Genomic DNA, 11,049 nt, shown 5'->3' with positions numbered 1-11,049 from the left:
TCCCCCGCCCCGGGCCGGGACGCGCGGGCAGAGCCGGAGGCGGGGGCGGCCCCTTGGCCCGTGCGCGCCCCGCGGAGCCCGGCTGCCCGGAGCCTTCTCCCTTAAAAAAAAAAACCACGGAGGGAGGGGAGGGGCTGCTGCCTTTTCCCCCATCCACCGTTTCCGGTTTGCTGCCATATTACTCCTTTTTTTTTTTCCTTCCTTTTTTTTTTTTATTTTCCCCTCCCCGCCGTGCCCCCCCCGCCCCGCAGAAGGGGTGAGCGGGGGCGGGCGAGGCACCAGCGCGCCGGGGCCGCGGCGCTGCGCGATGCTGCTGCCGGCGGCGCAGCGCTGAGCCCGGCGCGGTGCGGGGCGGTGCGGGCACCCAGCGCGGCGGCGGCGGGGGGCGGCGGCCGCGCCCCCGGCGCGGAGACAAAGCCGGGGCCGAGCGCTGGAGGCGAGCGGCGGGGGCGGCCCCGCGGAGTGGACGCGCGGGAGGTGAGCGGCGGCGGGGGGTGCCCCGCTGTGGGGCAAGCAGGGGGTCCCACGGTCCGGCGAGGGGAGCCGCGGGGTCCGGCGGTGGATCTGGCAGGGGGTGCCCGGGTTCCGGCCGTGGGGTCCGGCGGGGGATGCCCGCGAGTGGGGACCAGCGGGGCGGCGGGGGGATGCCCGCAATGGGATGCCCGCAGAGGAGTCCGGCGGGGCGGCGCGGGGGATGCCCGCGTTCGCGGGAGCTGGTTGTGGGTCCGATCGGGGATGCTGCCAGTTTGGCAAGGAGGCGATGGGTCCAGCCAAGGATGCCCAGGCTCCGGTGAGGCAGCTGTGGGTCTAGCAGTGGGAGATGCCCGCAGCCCGGAGACCTGGCGGCGGGTCCCCACAAGGATGCTCGCGGTGTGGCTCGGCGTGTCGGTCAAGCGGCTGTGGGTCCAGCGGGATGCACATGGTCTTTTGGGTCAGCCGTGGGTCTGGCTGAGGATGTCACTGCCTGGCGGGGCAGAGCTGGAGACGCGGGGGGTCCGGCGGGGCGGCCCCGCCTGCCTGCAAGTCCCCTTTGTTGTGCTCAGGGGCTGTGGGGGACCCCCGGGAGCGCAGGGCGGGGACAGCCGGGCTGTATGTAGGCCAGGACATGAAATATTCATCGCCCCCCTGCTTTGATGTCTCGTGATCTGCTTCCCTTGTCGGTGATCCCTTCCTGGTGATTCTGGGGCCAGTGTCCAGCCCTGGTGGGCCTGGCGAGCTATGCCTCTCGCTGCGCTCCTCGCCGTCCGCTGCCGACTCACCCTCCTGGGGGGCTGCAGAGCCCCAGCTTGTGCGATTTAAGACTTTATCCAGCTGGGACGTTCCTCCATCGCAGCCTGGGCAGTCCAACCCCCATGCGTGGCTGCAAGCAGTGGCACTGCTGTGTTCCCTCTGTCCCCGTCACAGCCCTTGGTGCCATGGAAGAGAGTTGTGGCCTTCATCCTGAGCCACACTGTGTTTGAGATGGGGTTTTATCCTGCTCACTGCTCGGATAGGCTGTGCTGCATCTTGGTGCCACTTGGGATGGGCACAGGGGACAACCTTCAGGTGATGGGGCCAGTACACAGGGCTGTATGCAATGGGGTCAGGAATGGTGTGGGAGTGGCATCTTGTGGTGCTGACCCTGGCATGGTCCTGTCTGGTGCTGAGCAGCATCTCAGGGAGCTGCCCAACCTCCTGAGAGATATGCTGGAATGAGTGGGGATTTGCTGCATCTCAGTGAGTTTTGCTGGCCCTGCCCAGCACAGTCTTCCCCGGCCCTGCCTTACTCCAATGGCTGCTTTGGTGTGCCAGGGCTCAGCGCTGGACTTGGGGCCAGGAGGTGATTCTTGTCCTGGTCCTGGTCCCAGTCCCAAAGACACTGAGCAACAGTAAAGGTTGTAGGTGGCAGGGAGCAGGTTGTGCTGCCCTGTGTGTGCCATGGCCCCTTTCTCCTGGCTCCCCAGAAGGGATGCAAAGGAAGGGACACAGTGTGGCTGCTCTGTGCACCTGGGGGGCCTCCCAAGGCAGATTCCACCACCTCATGGCATTGGGAGCTGGGGACAATGGAAGGTGCAGAGTCCGAGGGGTTCCTGAGGTGAGCTCCTGCCTGTGCAGTGGGACAGGGACAGGCCAGCAGGTACCCAGCAGCGCTCTGTGAAACTAAGCTGCGGGAAGGTGGCAACAAAAGACTTCATTTTTCTTCCTACTGCTCTCAGAGGAGGAGGTGTATGGCAGGAGGGAGCTGGGGGGCTTTGTTGCTCTCCTGTCAGCTGAGGAGGTACCCACTGCCAGCAGTGACCTGTGCAAGAACTGAGTCACAAACCAACCTTCTCAAGGTCCAGCTATTGATGGTGGAAACCTGTTCATCCCTGCTGGGCTTGGAGGCCCCCTCAGAACCCAGTGGCTCAACACATGCCCAGGCTCCATGTGCAGGTTAGACAGGTGTTGGTCAGACAGTTGTGGAGGGCTGGCAAGCCTGTCTGGGAAGGCATGAGGATGAGGATGTGCAGGAGACATCAGCAATCTTGCACTTTAAAGCAATATCCGTTTTGGTATTTCCACTGTGGGGCTGCTCCGGACACCTTTGCAGCCGGAGAGGCTGATCCTGGCTGGCCTAAGCCAGCTGTTCTGCACCACTTTGCCTGACTCTGGATCTGGCCATAGCAAAATCTTGGAATTCAGTGTCTCTGAGACTCATGTGCTGGCTCCCTGGGGAGCTGTGTCTCTGTAATCATTAGCCAGCTAATGCCTGTTTGTCAGGGAAGGACAGCTTTGCTTGGGAGATCGAGGGTCAATTCTCACTTTCCAAGCTTTGACCTGGGAGCAGCAGAGCAGAGGCTCCTCCAGACACCTCCTGTCTTTGCCAAAACCGCTCGAGACAGGTTTATTTATGGGCTGCACAGCAGCGAAGGGAAGTCCAATGTTCCCTGTCTCGATCGTTACTGGCCTTGCAGTGCTCCCTGTGTGATGGAGATGCCCTAATGATATCTCTGCCCTTTAATGACTTTGTGCCAGAGTGATGGAAAATCATGGAGTTTCCACAGGGAGGCAGAAAGGGCCATCCCAGCCTCTGGCTGGGGAGCTGGGGGATGAGGAGAGCACTGTGGTGACCATCTGATCTGGAGCCTTTGCTGCAGAAACAAGAGGGTTCTTTGCTGCCTTGGTGGCACAGAGAGAGCGTCAATGATCCTGAGGTGGGGATGGCCTTTAGCAGCATGGGCAATTCCTGCGAAGCAGCATCATTTCACTGGACTCACCAAGGCAAGGAGGGGACAGACTGTGGGGCTGCCATGTCTCCAAAATCCTATCTGCCTCTCCCTGCTACTAGTGTGGGATCTTGCCTGGCCTTTGAAGTCATCACAGAGCTAAACTCTTATCTAGTGAGACGTGAAGGACTTGGTCCATAACCTCTCATTTAAAAATCAGCAAATGCCTGTAAGATCTTGAAAGAGAAGAGGTGGGAGCGAGCAACCAACCTGTGCCTCCTCCCAACTTGTACATCACTGGGACAAACGTGCTGGACTCCTGGCATGGCTGAGGGAAATTGGAAAGCCTATCTGAAGTGCTATTGTTTCCTGTACTGTCTATTTTGCAGCTCAGTTTCCAACTTGTTTCTTTATCTCCTGGAACAATTTCCCATCTGAGCTCACTTCCGCAGCACTCTGCCTCTCACCCCAAAGCCTGCCTAGAGATGTGTCCAGCATTGCATCCCATCGGAAACAGCCTTGTCAAACAGTGGTACAGCCCCACACTGCTCCCTGTGAGGGAGAACCCTTTAATCCCATGCCTGGAGAGCAGCTCAAACCTCTGGATGGCAATAACCATCCATGTGTAGCTGTTCCAAGGACAAGAGCACAGGTTGTTGCTGCTTCCAGTCCAATCCTGTCTTCCCGGCCGCCTGTAGCTGTGGGTGGTGCAGACCAGCTCCCAGGGGCTCATGTCTTGCTGAAGATTCCACCCATCAGCAAAAAACATACTGTGTGTCATGGGGCTGTTTCAAAGCCTTTGGTTCCTCATCTTTTAAATGGGCAGCAAGCTGGGAGATAGTCCAGTATATTACAGAATCATGGAGTGGTTTGTGTTGGAAGGGACCTTAACTCTTACCTAGTTCCAACCCCCGGTCATCTAGTTCCAGTCCTGCCTATCGTGTGCTTAGAAGGGAAAAAATAATATTATGAACTGTTTGAGTATGGCTGTGTCAGGGAGGGCTGAGGTCGGTGCCTAGGGGCACCCAGGCCCCCAGCTCTGCCCCGTGTTGGCACTGGCTGCGTTGGGAACCGGCGCTGCCATGCACATGCCTGTGCACACGCGTACTCTGGAAAGAGCTCTGAAACAGATTTCAGGAACAAATGTGGTTTGAACCTGGGCCAGGAACCAGGACCTGCAAATCTGCGTGTTGCGCTGACTTTGCTTCAGGCTATGGATCTGTTGGCTGCCCTCGCTGCGGAGCAGGGACAGGTTTGGGAGGGCTGGGGGCTGGCTGGCAAGCTGGGGGGTATTGGCTGCTGGGCAGGGTGGGGCCCGTCACTGATTTCAGTTTAGTCCTTAAAAAAATCTGCGCAAGCCCCTTGACTCCAGGTGGTTTCAGTGGAAATGTAACATGTGGAAATATCCATACGCTGGCATGTGGGTTTGGTGGGCTCATCTGGAGGAATGCAAGGAACAGAACTGCCCAGGCATTTAAGGCAAAAATTTAAGTCATGCATAGCGAGACTTCCCTCACCTCACAGGCGTGGGCCCCAGGCCTGAAGGGCACCAGGGTGGCTTTGGGGTCTACAGAGGGTGCATGGCTTTGGTGGATCAGCACCACTGCCAACGTGTAATGCAGGGACACTTGTGATTCAGCATGTTCCCTGCTTCCTTCTCCACACTGCAAGTCATGGAGGCTGATCCTGAGTTTCCCAGCCCTGAGTTTCCTGGTCACTCCTCATGCTGGACCTGTTGTGGTCTCACTACAGTGATCATGAGGTTTCGACTGGCCTCAAAGCCTGCTGTGTTGGGGCTGGATGAATGGATGGGGATGGCTGAATGGAGGAAAACCTGAGTGTGTGCTGCAAAGATAGCTTCCACCTGGTGTAACTGCTCCAATCCTTGCTGACCGTGTTTGGCAACCTTGGCCACCAAACACCTGGGCAACAAGGGCAAAACCTCACTGCTGCATTGCCCTGTATCGCCATGCATTGCATGGGTGAGGTTAAGTCCAGCCTGTCCTGAGCCATGTGTCCCTCCTCCCATGCCATGCACCAGTTTGGAGGCAGCATGACAGGTTCAAGTCAGTGCTAAATCAAGCCTAAAAATGTCTCACCTAGGGGCACCCTTTAGCAGGAGTTTAGGGTTGGAGGTGCAGTGCTGTTTCTGGGTTTCCCTGCTCCACCTTGCTTCCCCACCCAGTAAAAGGATCACTGCACACCTCTGTTTCCCTCAGGAGCACCTGAGAAGCTGCCGTTGGAGGTTGGTGAGGTTTTACATCAAGTAGGTGCTTCAGTTTTCCCCTGTCCCATCCCCAGCTGCACTGCCCTATGCCATGCACACACATGGGCAAAGCCCTTCTTTAGGCAAGACAAATACAATATAGTCTTCTTGAAGCACTACCACCTTCCTCAACCTCAGCTAAGGCTGCAGCTGCAGTTGCAGTTCCAAGTGGGATTGGGTGGTGCTGTCCTGGGCTTTGGATTTTCCTGGGCAGAAACATGTGCTTTCTGACTTAAGCGAAAAAAAAACTACATAAAAAGTCTGTTGGAGTTGCTCCCTGCTCAGATGGACCCTTTCCTTCCCCAGCTCCTTGCGCAAGTGCTGGTAGCATCCTGCTGTGTCAGGAAAGGGATTGGGAATCCTTGGCACAGCTGAGGGAGATCTGCTAGTGAGCATTCTGCTGCACTGGGCAGGGAGGATGTTGTGGGGTAAGCAAGAGAGCAGCTGCAGCTGCAAAAGTCACTGCGACCAGAGTTCCCTGCTCCAGCATCATGGACAGTTGAATTTGGAAATGGATGGGTTGGGAAGGCTCAGGATGATGGGATTGGTGTATGGGGCTGGGGCCACACAAGGGGGGCAGCTGCCTGCACAGGTGCACAGCTGTGTGTGGATGTGTGTGCACGTGTGTGTACACAATCTGAGCCCTTCTTGGGCTCAGATGTGGGACAGGGGTAGCTCTCGTGCCATGGTCCAGATGGGCTGTGCTGAAGGCACTATGAGCCACAGGTGATGGAAGGCAGAGGAGATGCCCTTCATCCCTTTGTTCCTGCATTTCTTCATTCTGTCCCTGTAGGATGAGCAGCACGAGCGAGGGTTGGAGAGGTGCCATGGAAGGGTGTAAGGTCTGTGTGTAGCTGGTCCCACACTGCTCGTCCCATCCACTCACTCACAGCCTGTCTCTGCTCCCTGCCATCAGTGCAGGAAGCGGTGCAGGGCCGGAGGTGTGCAGAGCCTGGCTCCCTGCTCCAGGAGTGACAGGGATAAAAGACACCAGCTCAGCGTTTTTCTTTGTTTTTCATCTGCTCAGGCTGTTGATAGTGAGCACCGTCTGGGGCTGCACCTCCCAGCTGGATCCTCTCCGGCATAGCTGCTGAGCATCCCACTCACCCTGGGAGCACTTGGGGAATCCAGTGCAGCTTTTTGGGCTTGGAAATGCTTTCCAGGTCTGGCTGATCTCTGCTCCTTAAGACCCTCCATGGTTGCTTCCTCCAACACATCTTGAGCGATGCTTTGTTTTGGTGGTGCAGAAGGGAGTGGCTGTGGGGACAAGCATCTCTGAAGGCTGTCACCAGCAGTGTCCAGGCTCTCCTTGTGTCAGTGTGCTGAGACCAGAGCCACGGTCCCAGGCTGTGCCTGCTGCTGCTGGAGCTGCTTCCAGTCCCAACCTTGCCCATGCAAGTGAAAGCAGGAGTCGAGCATGCATCCAGCCCTGTTCTTGCAGCCACATTGCAGCATGTGTGTGCTGGGACTCGTAGCCCCACAGTTCCCTGGAGGACATGGCTTATGTTGGGCAGATGCCCCGGAGTTGAAAAAAAAAAGAGGAAAATAATCTGATAATCAGCATAAATTTGCTGTGCTGGATCCTGCTTATTTGTTTGAAACTGTTCATGGGTCTGCAAAGTGAGAGTGTTGGAAATTGGTGACGGCAGAGCCTTGGCTTCTGCTTGGCTTCTCCTTCAACCCCATTGCAGTGAACCTCAGCATGTGTCCTGCCAAGTCCCCGTAGTTCCAGCCAGGACCAGGGGGATGCCCATCCCCACGAGTTTGCGTTGTGAGTGCACATACCTACATAACCTCCCCACATTTTCCCTCTTCCCAGTGAGTGTTTCAGTTCCTTCTCTGTGTCATGAGGACTGCTGGGAGGTTTCCCACTGTGGGGGTCCTGCAGGACCCCTCTGCAGGACTGGTGGGGCTGCAGCTCTGGCCCCAGAGGGCCGGTGGAGCCACAGGAGCTCCTCTCCTGGCTGGACTGGCTGGGCTGGTTTCTCTGAAGGTGGAAATGTTTTAGCAGTGACGCCAGCGTGGCCAGGGATGGTTGTAACTTGCTCAGATCTGGAGCTTTTTTGCTTCCTGCGTTCCTTGCCCCCTTCCTCCCCCTGCCCTGGAGATTTTCCACCTGCCTGCAGTGCCGTCCTCGCCCAGGCTGGAATGGGTGCGGCAGCCCCGGAGCCATGGGCACACGCAGGTGGCACCACCACTTTGACCGGATCTGAGCCACCTGTGAGTCACATTAGCCTCCCACTGCCTCCTGCCCCTTCCCCAGGAGCCAGCCATGGAGCAGGCTGGGTGCTGCCACAGCCATCCCCTGAGAGCACCCAGGGATGATGTTCCCTTCCAGAAAGCAGAAGCAAACTCCATTTCCTGCAGCCTGAGGCTGGCTGTGCTGGGAGAGGCACTGCAGAAATGGGGAACAGAAATCCTCCCTCCTCTTCGAGAGTCCGGCTGTGTAATCAACCCCTTCCTGCAGGGCCAGTCCCTTGTCCTGGTGCTTTGCCTGGAGAAGGATGGGAACAGCTTTGATGTGATGGGCCATGGGAAGCTGGGGAATTAGGTGGCAGGTGGTGGGAGCTCACAGATGCCAGCATGCCCAGGGGCCAGTGTTGAAAAGGTACATTTTGATGGGTGCTGAGCTCCCAGTGCTGAGCCAGAGGGCTGTTTTGGACAAGCATTGCCCCGTGGCTCCAGGCGATCCCAGTGACGAAGAGCTCCGGCTTGTAGTGCCACCCCAGCTCAACATCAGTGTTTCCCTGCTCAACATCAGTGTTTCCCTGCTCAACATCAGTGTTTTCCTGCTCAACAGTGTCTCTTACCAGCCTCACAGGCACTCCTGCCCTTGGAAGCATTTCCTTTTAGTTTCTTTCTCCTGGATTTGGCAGGAGGAGAGCAGTGCCCTCATCACCTGTCTAGGAGAAGCCAATTCAGGTTAATGCAGGTCAGAGGCTTTGTATGCCTTGGAAAGCATTTGCTGGAGCTGGTTGGGCAATTCCTGGCTTTGGCTGACATCCTGTTGGGAATGCTGGAAGCACAGGCTGAGTCAGGCTGGGAGGCAGTGGTAGGCATCTCTGCTCTGGCATGGAGCAGCACAAGCGCAATCAGGCTGCACAGCACCCAGCCAGCTTTGAGCATCTTCTGCCAGAGATCCTGCCACAACTCTGGCCCCTGTTCCTGTGCTGGACCACCCTTGGGGTGGGAAAGCTCTGTTTGCTCCAATTGTTGGATGCTGTTTACAGTGCAGGGATGCATCTGCATGCTGATGGATCCTGTTGGTACCCAGATGTGCTGCAGTGCAGTGATGGGGATGTGACGAGGTGTGGCAAATACCACCTTCCCTTCTTCCATCCCCTGGGGGAAAAGCAGGTGTACAACTGAGTGCTCAGCTCAGCACCAACAAGCACAACTTGCAGCACATCCCGACCCCTTTGGGCAGCTGCTTGCATTGTTTCAGGGAGATAAGGCTTGTGGCTTTCTCCTGCCAGCCTTATGCAAGATGGTGTTTGGGGGCTGCCCACCACTAGTCTGCTGCTACCGTTGCCCAGTTTTGGAGTGCTGGGAGGGTCGTGGGGGCACAGCCTGCAGCTGTGCTCAGCCACTGGTGTTGGCAGAGCCACTGCCCATCACCCCGAGAGTCAAAATCTGCCTGTCCAGGGGGCAGCCCTATGAGGGTGGGGAGAGTTCGAGCTCCCTGCATGCTCTGTGCACGTTTGGAGTTTCCTAGTTTCTTGGCCAGATGAACATCCAGAATATGTTTCTGTGCTTCTTGGGGTTTGTTTTGGTCTTTTTAACTCCCTGTTTTGACATGTCTTTTTGGAGGCATTCTGCACTGCTCCTGACTGTGACTCTCCCCCATGCTCAGAGGGAGTGAATTTGGATGGTTGATCTAATTATCCTTTCCCCTTTTGTGACGCACTGGCCTCTGCTAGCTTGGGCTGTAGAGCTTTAATTAAGATGGTTTTAAATTTAATGGGAGTTGACAGGGTCAGATAGGAAGGGCTGGGACTTGTATCTGTGGGGAGTGTGTGGCTGGGCCCCCACACAGCAGCTGTGCTTCCCTCCTCTTCCAGTCATTCTTTCATCTGAGAGAGCTCTCCATCAGCTGGGGGTATCCACGGGAGGGCAGAGGTACCTTAGCTCAGGTGCCTTTGACATGCAGTCAACTGAGCAAAGTGGGGGTCCCAGAGAGGCATTGGGGCACCTGCCTGTGGCTTCTCCATTCCCCAAGTTGGTGCTGAGATGAAGTGAGCTTCTCTGCATCTCTCCTCCTGTTTTAGGAATCAGTGCAAGTGAGAAATTAGTGTCCTTGTGGAGAAGGGCTAAAGACACAGCCCAGACATGCCCTCACTGCATCAGCTGGACAGAGAAAGTGTCTGCAGCATCACACCCCACTTTGCAGGGCTGGGGGAGCAGCTCCCACTTTTCACACTGCCTGAGACTGATTGTAATAGGGCAGGTCCAAGCCTGGCAGAGATGTGCCTGTGTTTCCCTTCTTGTGTACTAAGCAAAGCCTAGTGGCATGGGACAGGAACAGGAATCACTTTCCCTATGGAAGACACGGTGACCGGCTGTGTTCGGGTGACAGAGGAGATGGTGGGCTGAGCCAAAACACCCCGAAGCACTGTGGGATGTGCTGCCACTCACTGATGCTTGCCGTGGGAAAGGGCAAAACCGGGGGCATCCCCGGGGACCGAGGGGGAAACTGCTGTGCGAGCATGTCCGGAGCTGCGTTTCCTACTAAAATGTGGAGAGGTAGCAGGGCATGATGCAGGGAGGAGGGTGGAGTGCCACCTTAAGATGATTTAAACACCACCTCGCTGTGGTTGTAGCAGCACCTGGCCCCTTTCCATATATGTGCCTGGCAGTGCAATTCATCACCCTTGGCACTGTCTGGGGACCACAGTGGCAGGGGCAGCACTGCTGTCACCTGTCGCTGTGCCACCCACGCAGGGGAACACAAAGATTAGTGAAGCATCCTTTGGCTCTTCACTGCCTCCAGCGTAGGACCTCTGGTTTAATGCCACACCTTGTAGGTGGCTTCCATTTGTCCTGCACGGATCTGCCCCAGCTGGACCCTAGTCCTGCTGGGATGGGGTTGGTTGTGTGCAGAGAGGAGGGAGGGGTCGGATGGGTTTGCGATCGCCACTCTCTGCCTCTCCCTGTCCCCAGTTCCTGCTGCCATGGGCTGGGTGCCGCCAGGCTGCTTTGTCTCGCCCGCCGTCCCGCACGCTTCATTTTTCAGTCTGGTGTGAGACAGTTGCCGTGATTAATCTCTCCGGGGCTCTGCGAGCCGGGGACACGGCTCAGCTCGGCTCGCTCCATCAGCGGGTGGGTGCTGATGCCCCAGCCCGCACCCAGCTCTCCCCAGCACCACCTCCATCCCGCCCGCTCGCAGTGCCGATCAGCACCCACCCGGCCCCAGAGCAGCCCCAAGGACGGAGTCTCTTTTGGCAGAGATGTCTCCCTCCCCAAGGCTCGGTGTCTGGTGTTGGGCCCCAGCCTGTCGCGGCATTTCCCAAGGTTTCTGCCTCTGCTGTGTTTTGTCTGCTCCCAATCAGTGTCTTTTGTTAGTGTCTTTGTAAAGACGATAAGATCGCTTCCCCTCGC

General features: G+C 57.2%; 1 protein-coding gene across 4 annotated transcripts in view; it reads left to right on the top strand.

Moving 5' to 3' along the window:
• The first annotated feature begins 237 nt into the window (after positions 1 to 237).
• Positions 238 to 11,049, top strand: part of SRC (SRC proto-oncogene, non-receptor tyrosine kinase) — a 29,636-nt gene continuing 18,824 nt past the window's right edge. For all 4 annotated transcript variants that reach the window (XM_071572800.1, XM_071572803.1, XM_071572802.1 and 1 more), the window contains exon 1: positions 238 to 477. The gene's annotated coding sequence lies outside the window, so the exon portion shown is untranslated. The remainder of the gene's footprint in view (positions 478 to 11,049) is intronic.

This window comes from Pithys albifrons, chromosome 18, assembly GCF_047495875.1.
Source record: "Pithys albifrons albifrons isolate INPA30051 chromosome 18, PitAlb_v1, whole genome shotgun sequence".
NCBI classification, from domain to species: domain Eukaryota; kingdom Metazoa; phylum Chordata; class Aves; order Passeriformes; family Thamnophilidae; genus Pithys; species Pithys albifrons.
Note: the sequence above shows the minus strand (reverse complement) of the source record. Positions and strands in the feature narration are given on the sequence as shown.